At 45.2% G+C, this 17,947-nt stretch overlaps 1 long non-coding RNA gene across 3 annotated transcripts in view; it reads right to left on the reverse strand.

Moving 5' to 3' along the window:
* The window catches only part of LOC121014800 (uncharacterized), a 37,108-nt gene extending 23,909 nt beyond the window's left edge, over positions 1-13,199 (reverse strand). For 2 of the 3 annotated variants that reach the window (XR_005783430.1, XR_005783429.1), the window contains exon 1: positions 12,092-12,365. This is a non-coding gene — a long non-coding RNA (uncharacterized LOC121014800). Of the gene's footprint in view, positions 1-12,091; positions 12,366-13,024 lie in introns of those variants that run through there. The other variant, XR_005783431.1, reaches the window with a different exon arrangement.
* Positions 13,200-17,947: the final 4,748 nt, after the last annotated feature.

Below are 17,947 nucleotides of genomic sequence, written 5' to 3' on the forward strand. Positions count from 1 at the left end.
CTAAACATAAAGTAAGGAATATAAAAATGTAAGTTCTGGGGCATCTGGGTGGCTCAGGTGTTTAAGCATCCGACTTCGGGTCAGGTCACGATCTCACAGTTCATGAGCTCGAGCCCTGCATTGGGCTCTGTGCTGACAGCTCAGAGCCTGGAGCCTGCTTCGGATTCTGTGTCTCCCCCTCTCTCTGCCCTTCCCCTGCTCATGCTCTATCTCTCTCTCTCTTAAAAATAAATAAACATACAAAAAAAAGTAAGTTCCGTGGCAATAGGATTTGTCTGTTTTGTTGTCTCCTGGATCCTCATCACCTGGAGAGCACCTGGCCCACTGTAGACACTCAGCAAGGACAACTCCCACCCCAGGGTGAGCCAAGGAATCTTCTCCCCAGTGGTTTGAGTTTGGGATAAAGATGCTTTAGTTCAGACTAATACAGTCTATTACGTGCTGATGGCAGTAACATTTGTCACCAGATGAACAGAAGCTTAGGGGATTGGTCTATAAAGAATCAAGCCAAGCACTTGGGAGGCTCAGTTGGTTAAGCATCTGTGTTTTGGTTTTTTAATTTACATCCAAGTTAGTCAGCATATAGTGTAATAATGATCTCAGGAGTAGAATCCAATGGTTCATCCCCTACATATAACACCCAGTGCTCATCCCAACAAGTGTCTTCCTTAATGCCTCTTCCCCATTTAGCCCATCCTCCTCCCACAATCCCTCCAGCAATCCTCAGTTTGTTCTCTATATCTAAGAGTCTCTTATGTTTTGTCTCCCCCTTGTTTTTATTTGCTTCCCTTCCCTTCTGTTCATTTGTTTTGTATCTCAAATTCCACATATGAGTGGAGTCATATATTTGTCTCTCTCTGCTGACTTATTTCACTTAGCATAACACGCTCTAGTTCCACCCACATAGTTGTAAATGGCAAGATTTCATCCTTTTTGATTGCCGAGTAATACTCCATTGTGTGTATCTCACATCTTCTTTAATCTTCTTTATCCATTCATCCATCGATAGACATTTGGGTTCTTTCCATACTTTGGCTATTGTCAATAGTGCTGCTATAAACATGGGGGTGCATGTGTCCCTTCGAAACAGCACACCTGCATGCCTTGGATAAATACCTTGTAGTGCAATGGCTGGGTCGTTGGGTAGTTCTATTTTTAATTTTTTGAGGAACCTCCATACTGTTTTCCAGAGTGGTGGCACCAGTTTGCATTCCCACCAGCAAAGGCATCTGACCCTTGATTTTGAGTTGGGTCATGATCTTTAGGTTCCTGCATCTAGGTGGGCGCTGCACTGCCAGATAGGAGCTTGCTTGGGATTCTCTCTCTCCCTCTTTCTCTGCTCCTCCCCCGCTCATGCTCTCTCTCAAAATAAATTAATTAATTAAAAAAAAAAAGAATTGGGGCACTTGGGTGGTTCAGTCTGTTAAGCGACCGACTTTGGCTCAGGTCATGATCTCATGGTTCATGAGTTCAAGCCCACATTGGGTTCTCTGCTGTCAGCACAGAGCCCATTTCAGATCCTCTATCCCACCCCCCTCTTGCTGCCCCTCCCCTGCTCACACTCTCTCTCTCAAAAATAAATAAACATTAAAAAAAAAAAATCAAGCCAAGACTCAGCATGAAGGAGAAGGAAAGACAAGAAAGAGAGCAAGAGGGCCACCAAGGTTCCTACCAGGGCTGTCCTTTCCAATTCCAGTAAATTCCTGGGCCACTGTGTCCCGGGAGACCCTCCTGTCATGTACAGTCCAATAAGCCCTTACCATCAGATCTTGCTCCTTAGGGATAACTTCACCAAAACCTTATCTGTGTCCTATTTTTCTAGCCTGTGTTTCTGTGGTGAAAGATGTTGAATCAAAGTAACGGAGGGAAATATCACCTGTCGTACGATGAAGAGAGAGAAAAAGATAACAGGAAGCAGACGTGGGGATAAGAAAGGGAAAGTGGAGGCTGTAAAAAGGAAAGCAGATCGATCACAACAGGCAAGATACAGAAGCGGCCCGAGTGTCCACGAATAGATGCATGGATAAAGGTGTGGTGTATGTCTGTGATGGAATATTACTCAGCCAGAAACAAGAAATGAGATCTTGCCATTTGCAACAACATGGAGGGAGCTAGAGTGTATAAGGCTAAGTGAAATAAGTCAGAGAAAGACAAATATCACAGGATTTCACTTACATGCAGAATTTAATAAAAAAAATATATAAACAGGAGCACCTGGGTGGCTCAGTCGGTTAAGCGTCCGACTTCGGCTCAGGTCACGATCTCGCGGTATGTGAGTTCGAGCCCCGCGTCGGGCTCTGTGCTGACTGCTCAGAGCCTGGAGCCTGTTTCAGATTCTGTGTCTCCCTCTCTCTCTGCCCCTCCCCCGTTCATGCTCTGTCTCTCTCTGTCTCAAAAATAAATAAACATTAAAAATATATATATAAACAAAGGAAACTAAAGACAAACTGATGGCTGCCAGAGGGGAGGTGGGTGGAGGGGTGGGCGAAATAGGTGAAGGGGGTTAAGAGTGCTGAAATGACACACCTGAAACTAACAGAACACTGTATGTTGATGCTACTTCAAGTTAACAAAAAAGGAAAGCAGAGGAAGACCTAGAACTACTTGGAAAGGACCTAACCAGTACTTGCCTAACAAGTAAGACAGTGGATTCAAAGTGTAGTGAATTCATTCATTCATTCAGCAAATAGGTACTGAGCACCCACTAGGTGTTAGGAACACAGCACTCAACAAAACTACGGGACTTGCTGCCGCAAAGAGCTATTAGAGACTGTTGAGTGCTTACACAACAACTTAAACCAGAAAGAGACAGAGACAGAGAGAGAGATAAAATCACTTCATATTGGTTGGTCAGGGGATTCTTCCTTGAGAAGGTGACATTAGGGGCGCCTGGGTGGTCCAGCTGGTTAAGCGTCAGACTTCAGCTCAGGACTCACGGTTCACCAGTTCAAGCCCCGAGTGGGGCTCTGTGCTGACAGCTCGGAGCCTGGAGCCTGTTTCAGATTCTGTGTCTCCCTCTCTCTCTGCCCCTCCCCCTCCGCCTCCCCCTCCTTCCCTCCCTCCCTCTCTCTCTGTCAAAAATAAAGAAACATTTTTTTTAATGTATAAAAAGGGTGACATTAAATTGATATCTGAAGGACAAGAAAGCTCTAGAAGCAGGAAGGTCGTGTAGCGTGTGGGGGCGTGTGGGGGCAATGATCTAGACAGAAGGAAGAACCAGTGCGCCAAGGCTGAAGGGAAGTGTTCTCAAGAATATGACGTTTGCCCTCCAGGGAACGTTTGGCCACGTCTAGACTTTTTGGTAGTCACAACGTGGTGGCAGGGAGCAGTCCTCCTGGCATCTGATGGTTAGAAGCCAGGGATGCAAATTAACATCCTACAGTGTGCACAGGACAAACCCTTAGGCAAAGAACTACCCAAAATGTCAATAGTGCCGAGGCTGAGAAGCCCTGCCCTGAGGCCATCAAAGGCTTGGCACCTTCCTCATGTAGAAAGCAGGACATGGTGCCTGGAGAAACAACAGAAGAGGGGGCAGGGCTGTGAAGAAGTTCGGGAAGCAGGGGGAGGCTGTCAGCACGCACCCTTGCACGCCAAGGCAAGGAGCTGCCATCTTGTTCTAACTGTGGCAAGGAGCCCACGGGTGTTCTGAAACCGGGCAGTTCACGTGGACTTATTTGTTTGTGGAAATAACCACTCTGGCTCTTAAGTGGAATGTGGTGGACGGAGCAAATGTGAGTAAAGGAGACCACCTGGGGGGTTTGACAGTAGAGAGAGGAGGTGGCAGGTTGGACATGGGTCATGACAGTAGAGATAGAGAAGCAGCGAACTGAGCCTTATTTTAGAGGTGGGACTTGTGGGTCCCGGTGACAAAGTGAATGTGGAAGGTGAGGGAAACAGGAATCAAGGATCCATCGAAGGCAGGGCCAGCGACACAGGTGCATGACTGGTGCAATGCCCGTCCCCACGTTGGGCTGGCAGTGACCTCGGTGGAGGGCTCTCGGCCACCCTGGATCCGGGTACTGAGCACATCCCAGCCTAGAGGGTGCCAGCCCTTCCAGGCAGCAGGGGATGGGGCGACAGACCCAGGGGAAGCTGGGGCTCCATGCCTTCATTTTGCACTGGGTCTGGCAAATTATGAAGCCGGCCCTGCTTGAAGGTTTCCAGCTTGAGTAACTACATGCTTCATTACTGCCATCTACCAAAACGGGGTGGGGTAAAAGTTTGGTCTGGGGCTTGTTTAATCTCAAGATGCCTGTGAGACATCTCACTGACAAGATCACGTAGGCAATTGTGTCTCTACAGCTCGGAAAAGACGTAAAGCTGTAGACATGAAGCCAGAATTTGTCAGCCTGTAGTATATAAAACCATGAGAATGATGTTGCAGCCAGTATGAAAAACAGTATGGCGGTTCCTCAGAAAAATTGCACATAGAACTACTACATGATTCAGCGGTTCCATTTCTGGGTATACACCCAAAAGTGAAAGCAGGAACTCAAACAGACATTTGTACACGTGTGTTCACAGCAGCAGCATTCACAATAGCCAAAAGGTGGACACAACCCAAGGGTCCATTGATAGATGAATGCATAAACAAAGTGTGGTGCATGTGTGTGCGTGTGTGTGTGTGTGTGTGTGTGTGTGTGTATAAGGGAATATTACTTGGCCTTAAAAAGGAAGGAAAACTCTGACACTTGCTACAACACGACTGAACTTTGAAGACATTATGTTAAGTGAGAAAAGCCAGTCACAAAAGGACAAACATTGTATGATTCCACTTACAGGAAGAAACAAGAGTAGTCAAACTCATAGGATGGTAGTTACCAGAGGCTGGGAGAAGAAGAGGGTGGGGAGCTAGTATTTAATGGAGACAGAGTTTCCATTTGGGAAGGATCAAAACTTCTGTGATGGTGGTGCTGATGGCTGTGTAACAATGTGACTATACTTAATGTCATTGAAACGTACACTTAAAAATGTTTAAAATGGTAAATCGTAGGGGCGCCTGGGTGGCTCAGTCGGTTAAGCGTCCGACTTCAGCTCAGGTCACAATCTCGCGATCCGTGAGTTCGAGCCCTGCGTCGGGCTCTGTGCTGACTGCTCAGAGCCTCGAGCCTGTTTCGGATTCTGTGTCTCCCTCTCTCTCTGACCCTCCCCCATTCATGCTCTGTCTCAAAAATAAATAAACGTTAAAAAAAATTCTTAAAAAAAAAAAATGGTAAATCGTGTTATGTATAGTTCGTCACAATAAAAAAAGAACTTGATTATTATTATTTATTGAGTGTTTCCTATACACCCAGCACTAATGTAGGTCTTTTCATTGTTTAAAACTCATATAACCCTCATAACAATCTTTAAAGTAGGTGCAATAGGTAGGCAGTAATCTCTTCGACATTGGCCTTACCAAGATATTTATGGGTCTGTCTCCTCAGGCAAGGGAAACAAAAGCAAAAAATAAAGTTCTGGGACTACACTGAAACAAAAAGCTTTTGCACAGCAAAGGACATCATCAACAAAACAAAAAGGCAACCTGGTGAATGGGCGAAGGTATTTGCAAACGACATATCCGATAAGGAGTTAACATCCAAAACATATAAAGAACTTACACAACTCAACACCAAAACAAAACAAAACAAAACAACCAATGACAAAATGGGCAGTGGAGGGGCGCCTGGGTGGCTCAGTCGGTTGATCGTCCTGACTCTTGATTTCGGCTCAGCTCATGATCTCACAGTTTCATGGGTTCGAGCTCCATGTCGGCTCTGTGCTGACTGCGCAGAGCCTGCTTAAGATTCTCCCTCTCTCTCTGACCCTCCCCTTCTTGCAATCTCTGTCTCTCATAATAAATAAACATAAACAAAGCGGGGGGGAGTGGATCTGAACAGACATTTTTCCAAAGAAGACATCCAGACGGCCAGCAGATGCACGAAAAGATGCTCAACGTCCCTCATCATCAGGAAAATGCAAATCAAATCCACACTGAGATATCACGTCACACCTGTCAGAATGGCTAATATCAAAAAGACAAGAAATAGGGGCACCTGGGCGGCTTAGTCAGTTAAGCGTCTGGCTTTGGCTCCAGTCACCATCCCATGGTTTGTGAGTTAGAGCCCCACCTCAGGTCCTCCTCTGTCATCACAGAGCCCACTTCGGATCCTCTGTCTTCCTCTCTCTCTGCCCCTCCCATTCCCTTGCTCGCGCGTGCACTCTCTCTCTCTCAAAAATAAAATATATTTTTTTAAAAGACAAGAAATAAAAGTACCGGTAAGGATGTGGAGAAAAGGGGATGCTAGGGCACTGTCGGTGGGAATGTAATTGTTGCAGCATCATTTACAAATTTCCAACAGGCAAGATCTGGCAGCCACCCAAGTGTCCACCAATAGATAAATGGATAAGGAAGATGTGGTATATCACCGCAATGGAATATTACTCAGCCACAGAAAAGAATCTTGCCATGTGTGACAACAAGGATGAGCCTGGAGGGTGTCATGCTAAGTGACATATGTCAGATAAAGAAAGCCACCTCTGGGACGCAGCAAAAGCGGTCATAAGAGGAAAGTATATAGCAATCCAGGCCTTCCTAGAGAAGGAAGAAAGATCTCAGAGACACAACCTACCCTTATGCTTTGAGGAGCTGGAAAAAGAATAGCAAATAAGACTTAAAACCAGCAGAAGACAGGAAATAATATAGAGCAGAAATTAATGCTATCGAAACCAAAGAAAAACCAGTAGAACACATCAATGAAACCAGAAGCTGGTCCTTTGAAAGAATTAACAAAATTGATAAACCACTAACCAGTCTGATCAAAAAGAAAAAGGAAAGGACCCAAATAAATAAAATCAAGAATGAAAGAGGAGAGATCACAACCAACACAGCAGAAATAAAAACAATAAGAAGAGAATATTGTGAGCAGTTATATGCCAATAAAATGGGCAATCTGGAAGAAATGGACAAATTCCTAGAAACATATACGCTACCAAAACTCAAACAGGAAGAAATAAAAATTTGAACAGACCCATAACCAGTAAGGAAATCGAATTAGTAATCAAAAATCTGCCAAAAAACAAGAGTCCAGGACCAGATAGCTTTCCAGGGGAATTCTACCAAACATTTAAGGAAGACTTAACACCTATTCTCTTGAAGCTGTTCCAAAATATAGAAATGGAAGGAAAACTTCCAAACTCTTTCTATGAAGCCAGCATTACCTTGATTCCAAAACCAGACAGAGACCCCACTAAAAAGGAGAACTATAAACCAATTTCCCTGATGAACATGGATGCAAAAATCCTCAACAAGGTATTAGCCAACCGGATCCAACAATACATTAAAAAAATTATTCACCATGACCAAGCGGGATTTATACCTGGGATGCATGGTTGGTTCAAAATCCGCAAAACAATTAACGTGATTCATCACATCAATAAAAGAAAGGATAAGAACCATATGATCCTCTCAATAGATGCAGAGAAAACATTTGACAAAATACAGCATCCTTTCTTGATAAAAACCCTCAAGAAAGTAGGGATAGAAGGAGCATACCTTGAGATCATAAAAGCCATATATAAACAGCCCAATGCTAATATCATCCTCAATGGGGAAAAACTGAGAGCTTTCCCCTTAAGGTCAGGAATAAGACAGGGATGTCCAGTCTCGCCACTGTTATTCAACATAGTATTGGAAGCCTTAGCCTCTGCATTCAGACAACACAAAGAAATAAAAGGCATCCAAATCGGTCGGGAGGAGGTCAAACTTTCACTCTTTGCAGATGACATGATATTCTATATGGAAAACCCGAAAAATTCCACCAAAAAACTGCTAGAATTGATTCATGAATTCAGCAAAGTTGGAGGATATAAAATCAACGCACAAATATCAGTTGCATTCCTATACACCAACAATGAAGCGACAGAAAGAGAAATCAAGGAATCGATCCCATTTACAGTTGCACAAAAAACCATAAAATACCTAGGAATAAATCTAACCAAAGAGGTGAAAAATCTATACACTGAAAACTATAGAAAGCTGATGAAAGAAATTGAAGAAGACACACAAAAAAATGGAAGAGTATTCCATGCTCCTGGATAGGAAGAACAAATATTGTTAAAATGTCGATACTACCCAAAGCAATCTACATATTCAATGCAATCCCTATCAACGTAACACAAGCATTCTTCACATTCTATTCTTCACAGAGCTAGAACAAATAATCCTAAAATTTGTATGGAACCAGAAAAGAGCCTGAATAGCCAGAGCAATCCTGAAAAAGAAAACCAAAGTAGGAGGCATCACAATCCTGGACTTCAAGCTGTATTACAAAGCTGTAATCATCAAGACAGTATGGTACTGGCACAAGAACAGACACTCAGATCAGTGGAACAGAATAGAGAACCCAGAAATGGACCCACAAACGTATGGCCAACTAATCTTTGACAAAGCAGGAAAGAATATCCAATGGAATAAAGACAGTCTCTACAGCAAGTGGTGCTGGGAAAACTGGACAGCGACAGGCAGAAGAATGAACCTGGACCACTTTCTTACACCACACACAAAAATAAACTCAAAAGGCATGAAAGACCTAAATGTAAGACAGGAAGCCATCAAAATCCTTGAGGAGAAAGCAGGCAAGAACCTCTTTGATCTTGGCCTCAGCAACTTCTGACTCAACAAGTCTCCGGAGGCAAGGGAAACAAAAGCAAAAATGAACTATTGGGACCTCATCAAAACAAAAAGCTTCTGCACAGCGAAGGAAACAATCAGCAAAACTAAAAAGGCAACTGACAGAATGGGAGAAGATATTTGCAAATGACATATCAGATAAAGGGTTAGTATCCAAAAGCTATAAAGAACTTATCAAACTCAACACCCAAAAAACAAATAATCCAGTGAAGAAATGGGCAAAAGACATGAATAGACACTTCTCCAAAGAAGACATCCAGATGGCCAACCGACACATGAAGAAATGCTCCATCCACATCACTCATCATCAGGGAAATACAAATCGAAACCACAATGAAATACCACCTTCCACCTGTCAGAATGGCTCACATTCACAACTCAGGCAACAACAGATGTTGGCGAGGATGCGGAGAAGAGGAGCTCTTTTGCACTGCTGGTGGGAATGCAAGCTGGTGCAGCCACTCTGGAAAAGAGTATGGAGGTTCCTCAAAAAACTAAAAATAGAACTACCCTATGACCAGCAATTGCACTACTAGGCATTTATCCATGGGATACAGGTGTGCTGTTTCGAAGGGACACATGCACCCCAATGTTTATAGCAGCACTATCAACAATAGCCAAAGTATGGAAACAGCTCTAATGTCCATCAACAGATGAATGGATAAAGAAGATGTGGTATATATATACAATGGAGTATTACTCAGCAATCAAAAAGAATGAAATCTTGCCATTTGCAGCGTGGATGGAACTGGAGGATATTATGCTAAGTGAAATTAGCCAGTCAGAGAAAGACAAAAATCATATGACTTCACTCATATGAGGACTTTAAGAGAGAAAACAGATGAGCATAAGGGAAGGGAAACAAAAATAATATCAAAACAGGGAGGGGGACAAAACAGAAGAGACTCATGAATATGAAGAACAAACTGAGGGTTACAGGAGGGATTGTGGGAGGGGGGATGGGCTAAATGGTTAAGGGGCACTAAGGAATCTACTTCTGAAATCATTGTTGCACTATATGCTAACTAATTTGGATGTAAATTTAAAAAAATAAAAAATTAAATTAAAAAATACATATTTAAAAAAATAATAATTTTTCTCTCTAAAAAAATAAAATAAAATAAAGTCAAATACTGGGGCGCCTGGCTGCCTTAGTCGGTTGAGCGTCCGACTTCAGCTCAGGTCATGATTTCGCGGTCTGGGAGTTCGAGCCCTGCGTTGGGCTCTGTGCTGACAGCTCAGAGCCTGGAGCCTGCTTTGGATTCTGTGTCTCCCTTTTTTTAATTTTTTTTTTTCAACGTTTATTTATTTTTTGGGACAGAGAGAGACAGAGCATGAACGGGGGAGGGGCAGAGAGAGAGGGAGACACAGAATCGGAAACAGGCTCCAGGCTCTGAGCCATCAGCCCAGAGCCTGACGCGGGGCTCGAACTCCCGGACCGCGAGATCGTGACCTGGCTGAAGTCGGACGCCCAACCGACTGCGCCACCCAGGCGCCCCTGTGTCTCCCTTTCTCTCTGATCCTCCCCTGCTCACACTCTGCCTCTCTCTCAAAAACAAATAAAGATTAAAAAAAAAAATTTTTTTTTTAAAGAAAGCCAAATACCATTTGATTTCACTCATCTGTGGAATCTAAAAACAAAACAAATGAACAACAACAAACCAGAAGCAGAGTCAAAACTACAGAGAACAGTTAAAAAAAAAAAAAAAGAAAGAAAGAAAGTAGGTACAATATTACCAGCCCCACTCTACAAACAAGAAAACTTATGACCAGAGTAGTTAAGTAACAGGCCTAAGCTCACACAGCTTCCAACCTGCCGGGTTCGGATTTGGATTCAGGCAGTCTGCTAGCAGAACCGAAAAAAAAATTTTTTTTAACCTACTGTACTACCTATCAACAGAGATCATGTCATATACTACAAAAAAACACATTTCACAATTTAAAAAAAAAAAAGAAATTTTTAAAATTTAAGGTTGAATTAATAGCTCACAGGCAGCTAGGTCCTGGCCTTCCAGCACAGTCCAATCTGGCTGCCCTGTGCAGAGTCAACCAGCAAAGGAAGGGAGGGGGACAATTACAAGTGACAAGTCATTTCATCACCTTTGAAAAAACTGCTCTGTGGGGCGCCTGGGTGGCGCAGTCAGTTAAGCGTCCGACTTCAGCCAGGTCACGATCTCGCGGTCCGTGAGTTCGAGCCCCGCGTCGGGCTCTGGGCTGATGGCTCGGAGCCTGGAGCCTGTTTCCGATTCTGTGTCTCCCTCTCTCTATGCCCCTCCCCTGTTCATGCTCTGTCTCTCTCTGTCCCAAAAATAAATAAAAAACGTTGAAAAAAAATTTAAAAAAAGAAAAAACTGCTCTGTGACCAGAGACATCCCCTGGAAATACTGACAGGAGGGTGTCCTGCTGTGTGTGAAAAGGTCAGCATGGCCCAGAGCCAGCCCACAAGGCCGGGGGTGGGGGGGCAGTGCCTCAATCCCAGGACAAGTAGACCCAGGGGGGTAGGTTTGCAATTCCTTGGTGTTCACGGAAAGTGGTCACTGTGCTATTTTTAGGTTGCTCTATTAAGTTATCAATGACATTTCTCAGACAGAAGCCATGCCAAAGCCACGGACATTCCAGGCCTGCAGCTGGGAAAACGCAGGGGTTGGACCAAGGTGGTCAGAAGTTCTAATTTACCAAGTGACGTTAGAGCCGGCTGGCAGAGGGGAAGGTGGAAACCACAATGTGGATTCCATTTAGACCTCAGAATTCCCACACTCAGAATCCCATCCCAATCTTGGCTCAGGTCAGGATCTCAGAGTTTGTGAGCTCGAGCCCCGGGTCCGGCTCTGTGCTGACAAGTGTGGAGCCGCTTGGGATTCTATATCTCCCTCTCTCTCTCTCAAAATAAATAAATAAACTTAAAAGAAAGGAAGGAAGGAAGAGAGAGGGAAGAAGGAAGGAAGGAAGGAGGAAGGAAGGAAGGAAGGAAGGAAGGAAGGAAGGAAGGAAGTGGAAGGAAGGAAGGAAGGAAGGAAGGAAGGAAGGAAGGGAAGGAGGGAGGGAGGGAGGGAGGGAGGGAGGGAGACATTCCAAGCTGTCAGGAATCCACAGGCCAGTTCTGGCTCTGGGCATGCTGGGTCACTAAAGTGGACGAGAAACAGGACAGGGCCAAATGACAGGACGCAAAAGGCCTCCCTCGCTCAGGTCCTAGTCCTCTGAGCGAGCCGAGCAGCCCGCGAGGTGTTGAGAGGGCAGAAGGCAGCGGGGCGTCCCCACCCGAATGACCTGGTCGGGTCAGAGAGGCCCAGGCAGAGGCAGGCCCCACGGCACTGAGAAGGCAGACCCCTTCCTCAGCCTCCTGTTGGGTATGAACCCCAACTCGTCCCCAAGGCAGAATTTAAGTGGATCGATCACCGTAGCCTTTGAAGTACTCCTTACCTTTTGGGCCCCTTTCTGTGCCAGGAAGGCCTTTGGCTCCAGTTATACAAGCTGGGTCAGATGTCCTGGGTGGGCAAGTGCGTGAGGTAAGTGACACCCGCTCCCAGCGAGAGAAAAGGACTGCGGATGCGGAGCCCTGCAAGAGGAAATCCGAGGAGGGCAGTTTCAGTCCAGTTTGAAAAACAGGGGCGCCTGGGTGGCTCAGTGTGTCGAGCCTCTGACTTCGGCTCAGGTCGTGATCTCGCAGTTTGTGGGTTCGAGCCCCACATCGGGCTCCCTGTCGTCAGCGCAGAGCCTGCTTCAGATTCTCCGTGTCTCTCTCTCTCTCTCTCTCTGCCCCTTCCCCACGTGTGCGCTCTCTCTCAAAAATAAATATTTTTTTAAAAAACCCAGCCAGTCCATATCTTCTTGCTTTACTGTCTCTAAGCACAGAGCCTTGGGCTGGTCACCCTGGTCATACCGGGGTCATACTGGTCACCCATCTGCCCACCCTGGCACGTACCCTTCTTCCTACCCCCAACTACTCCATAACTGTTTCTGTCTTGAGGTGTCTGGGATCCTCAAAAGATGAACATAAACACATTTTTAATGGATGTGTGTGCGCAGTCCCAGTGCCTCCGTAACAACATAGCACAGCTGGGGCGGCTTACCCAACCCAAATGTATTTCTTTTCTCACAGTTCTGGGGGCTGGAAGCCCAAGATCAAGGAGCAGGCAGTGCCGGTTTCTCCCCGCTTGACTCGCGGAGGGCTGCCTCCCATTGTGTCCTTGGCTGGTCTTCCCTCTCGATGTGTCTGTGTTAGTCGGTCTGGGCGCCATAACAGAATATCACAAAGCAGGTGGCTTGTAAATACGAGCAGTTATTGCTCACGGTTCTGGAGGCTGAAGTCGCAGATCAAGACACTAACAGACTCAGTGATTGGTGAGGACCCACCTCCTGGTTCCCTGTGTCCTCACATGGTGGCAGGGGCGAGGGAGTGCCGCAGGTCTCCTATAATGGCACCAATCCCAAATTTAGGAGGATCCTCGTGGGGGTGAGCACTGGGTGTTGTAAGCAGGGGATGAATCCCTGGATTCCACTCCTGAAATCATTATTGCACGATATGCTGACTCACTTGGATGTAAATTAAAAAAAAAAAAAAAAAAAAAAGACTGAATGACAATCCTGTTAGTATAATGAGGTTATGGTTTTCTCCATTTTCTATTTGTTGTTACCGACTACATTCTTTTTACAATACAAAGGTCAAAGTTGTATAAAAAGAGAGAGAGACTCTTTTTTTTTTTTTTTAATTTTTTTTTTTTTAACGTTTATTATTTTTGGGACAGAGAGAGACAGAGCATGAACGGGGGAGGGGCAGAGAGAGAGGGAGACACAGAATCGGAAACAGGCTCCAGGCTCTGAGCCATCAGCCCAGAGCCCGACGCGGGGCTCGAACTCACGGAGCGCGAGATCGTGACCTGGCGGAAGTCGGACGCTTAACCGACTGCGCCACCCAGGCGCCCCGAGAGAGACTCTTAAAGAGGACAAACTGAGGGCTGATGGAAGGAGGTGGGTGGGGGGGGATGGGCTAGATGGATGAGAGTCATTAGAAGGGCACTTGTGAAGATGAGCACGGGGTGTTGTAGGCAAGTGATGAATTACTGAAACCAAACCACTACCCCTGAAACCAATATTGCCCTATATGTTAACTAAGTAGAACTTAAATAAAAATTTGAAAAAACAAAAAAAATAAGGGCACCAATCCCATTCATGAGGGCGCTTGATGTAATCACATCCCATAAGTCCCCACCTCCGAACAGCAACACCTTGGGGGTTAGGATGTAAGACTTTTCGGGAACACACACATTCAATCCATAGCAGTGTCTGTGTCCTAATCTCTTGTTATTTTATTTTATTTTATATTTATTTATTTTTTGAGGGAGAGAAAGGGAGGGGCAGAGACAGAGAGAGAGAGAAAGTCCCAATAGGGCCCCATGCCCAGCTCAGAGTCTGAGACGCACCTCGATCTCATGACCATGAGATCGTGACCTGAGCCGAAATCAAGAATAGACGCTTAACTGATGGAGCCACGTAGCTGCCCCCTAATCTCTTCTTATAAGGACACCAATCCCACCCATATCCCCAAATCTCTTCTTCAAAGCCCTTTCTCCAAAGACAATCACCCTCTCAGGGATGGGGGGATTAGGACATCGACATATGAACCTGGAGGTGCGGGACGCAATCCAGCCCATCACACTATGTGACGGACCGGGAGTTTCTGCTGCACACAGCGTTAGCACAAGTCCGATCAGTAATGATGTGTTTACGGGGCACCTGGGTGGCTCAGTCGGTTAAGCGTCCGACTTCGGCTCAGGTCATGATCTCACAGCTGGTGAATTCCAACCCCGCGTCGGGCTCTGTGCGGACAGCTCAGGGCCTGGAACCTCTTCCGATTCTGTGTCTTTCTCTCTCTCTCTGCCCCCCCCCCACTCTGTCTCTAAATAAATAAACATTAAAAAAATTAAATAGTGATGTGTTTAACTTATCAGAAATAGCTCAGTTTTTAGCAAAGTAGGTAGAGAATCTGCATCGTTTTGTTATCTCCCTTTTTTTTAAATTTTTTTAACATTTATTTTTTGAGACAGAGAGAGACAGAGCATGAATGGGGGAGGGTCAGAGAGAGAGGGAGACACAGAATCCGAAACAGGCTCCAGGCTCTGAGCTGTCAGCACAGAGTCCGACACAGGGCTTCAACTCACGGACCGCGAGATCATGACCTGAGCCGAAGTCGGCCGCTCAACCGACTGAGCCACCCAGGCGCCCCTCTTCATTTCCATTCTCACTGCTTGCAAGTGAAATGTCAAAAACAGGACCTGCAGTAGTTCAAAGCAGTATTTGTTGGCTATGGTTTTCTCCTAAAATTTTTTTTAATACTCTGGCTGTATGATCCATCCCCGAAGCAAGGCTGATATCAAACAACAACCTGCATGTTACCATCATCTGTAGCAACAAGCAAGATGGCGAGCAAGAGAATCCAGCCTCCAAGGGTACTGTGGGCCGCCATCGTCCAGAAGCCCACCACGCAGAAAAGGCTGTATTCCCTTACTGCTCTTGTTCTTCCCATCAGGATTTCATGAGGTTGAGAGCGTCCTTTATACTGAAATCACAGTCTTGCTTTTTTTGATTACACTTTATTATACGCTTTTCCCAAAGTTAAAAAAGATCCAGTGACACATTGAACGGTTGCATAACAGAACATGGCGTTTCATGCCACAATTCACTCAACCATTTCCAGTTGTTGGACATTTAGGTTGCTTCTAGGTTGTTTTATATATATATATGTGTGTGTGTGTGTGTATATATATATATATATAATAAATATGTATAAAATAAAATATGTGTACATATAATATATAATATATGTATATAAATATTATATATTATATATATATAAATGTGTATATATGTATACACATATAAGTTTATTTATTTTGAAAGGAGAGAGAGTGTGCGTGCATGAGGGAGGAGCAGAGAGAGAGGGAGAGAGAGAATTCCCAGCAGGCTCTGCACTGTGTCAGTACAGAGCCTGATGCAGGGCTTGATCTCACAAACCTTGAGATCATGACCGGAGACGAGATCAAGAGCCCGATGCTTAACTGACTGAGCCACCCGGGCACCCCAGGATGTTTCCAGTTTTTAACAAATACAAATAATGCGGCCGATCATCTTTGGCATACACCCTTGCCTGCATTTCTGATGATTTCTTTCGGCTACGTTCGTGTAAGTGAAATTACTATATCCACCATGCACACATTTGTCCCCAAGGCTTTTGGAACACAGGAAAACAGCTGTCTTTCCAAGTCTGCGATGTCATGGGTCAGGGAATAACTTGTCGGGCCCTCCCCTGATGCTAATCCAACATTCGGTCCTACGTTCTTGCCAGGGAACCTTCACCGTCTTCCCACCTCTCCAGCCAAGCGCAATTAGGAGCTCCCGTAAATACAGGGTGCTGTGATAGGTATGGGGCAAAGCATTTGCTAGGAGGGAAACGGTGAGGAGGGGCACAGAAATACTGGTGTTCGTGAAGCACGGCTCCCCCATTGGGTTCAAAGCTTTTCAGACATAAGGTCAGAGGTCTGTGATTTTTCTTTCATACCTGAACAGAAGCCATACTTGCTGGTAGGTATTTGTGTATTCACTGTGTTCCTGTTTTCTTGATAATCCCTAAAATGGCTTTTATATTTGGGACTTCTGATTCATGCAGAAGACAAACTGAGTCTATTTATCTCTTACCCTTAAGACTCACAGGAGGAAAAGAGGAAGGACAGTTAGTCCCATTTTGAGAGCAAACAGAGAAACTAAGTAACCCACCCAGCATGGGGTGCCCCGGCCACGGTGGGTATCAGGGCAGAAGCCCTGTAAGTGGAATCAGGACCTACAGTGGAATCAGGTCCTACACACACCAGGCAGGCTGCTTTCTTTCAACGTTACCTGCTTTCACCTTTTTGCATGAGTACGTTCACAATTCTGACGTTGTAGACATTTTTTCTTTTTGAAAAGAATCGTAACAGAATAATGGCTCCCCCAAAGATGTTCGCATCCTATCATCAAAACCTGCAAATAAATTACCGCATGTGGTGGGGCGCCTGGGTGGCTCAGTCGGTTGAGCGATTGTCTCCGGCTCAGGTCATGATCTCGCAGTTCATGGGTTCGAGCCCCGCGTCGGGCTCTGTGCTGACAGCTCAGAGCCTGGAGCCCGCGTCGGATTCTGTGTCTCCCTCTGTCTCTGCCCCTTCCCTGTCTGTGCTCTCTCTCAAAAAAATGAATTAAGTGTTTAAAAAAAAGATATTTTAAAAAAATTTACCTGATGTGGCAAAAGGGATACACTTTGGAGATATGATTACATTCAGGATCTTGAGATGGGCAGATTATCCTGGATTATTAGGTATAATCACAGGGATCCTTATAAGAGGGAGGCAAAACTTCTCTGCATCAAAGGACACCATCAAAAGAGTGAAAAGACAACCCAAGAATGGGAGAAAGTATCTGCAAATCAAATGTCTGATGTGGGATTAAAATTCAGAATATGTAAAGAACTCTTACAACTCAACAACGAAAAGACAAACAGCTCCATTAGTACATGGGCAAAGGACTTGAATGGACATTTCTCCAAAGAAGATATGCAGACATCTAACAAGCACAGGAAAGGATGGTCCACATCATTAGTCTTTAGGGAAAAACACAACCACAATGAGATACCACTTCACACCCACTAGGATACCTGTGATCAACAGGACAGTACCAAATGTTAGCAAGGATGTGGAGGGACTGGAACCATGTACTCTGCTGGTGGGACCATAAAATGATGTAGCTGCCAAGGAAAACAGTTCGGCAGCTCCTCAAAAATCTAAGCATAATGGGGCGCCTGGGTGGCTCAGTCGGTTAAGCGTCTGACCCTTGGTTTCGGCTCAGGTCATGATCTCCCAGTTTGTGAGTTCAATCCCTGTGTCAGGCTCTGCACTGACAGCACGGAGCCTGCTTTGGATTCTCTCTCTTCCTCTCTCTCTGCCCCTCCCTGGCTCGTGCTTTCTCCCTCTCTCAAAATAAATAAATAAACATTAAAAAAAAAAAACTGGGACGCCTGGGTGGCTCAGTCGGTTAAGCGTCCGACTTCAGCTCAGGTCATGATCTCATACTCTGTGAGCTCGAGCCCCGCGTCGGGCTCTGGGCTGATGGCTCAGAGCCTGGAGCCTGCTTCAGATTCTGTGTCTCCCCCTCTCTCTGCCCTTCCTCTGCTCATGCTCTGTCTCTCTCTGTCTCAAAAATAAATAAAAACATTAAAAATAAAACAAAAATAATAATAAAATAAAATAAAAT

Source organism: Herpailurus yagouaroundi, unplaced genomic scaffold, assembly GCF_014898765.1.
Source record: "Herpailurus yagouaroundi ecotype Mexico unplaced genomic scaffold, PumYag 203, whole genome shotgun sequence".
In the NCBI taxonomy this organism is placed as follows: Eukaryota; Metazoa; Chordata; class Mammalia; order Carnivora; family Felidae; genus Herpailurus; species Herpailurus yagouaroundi.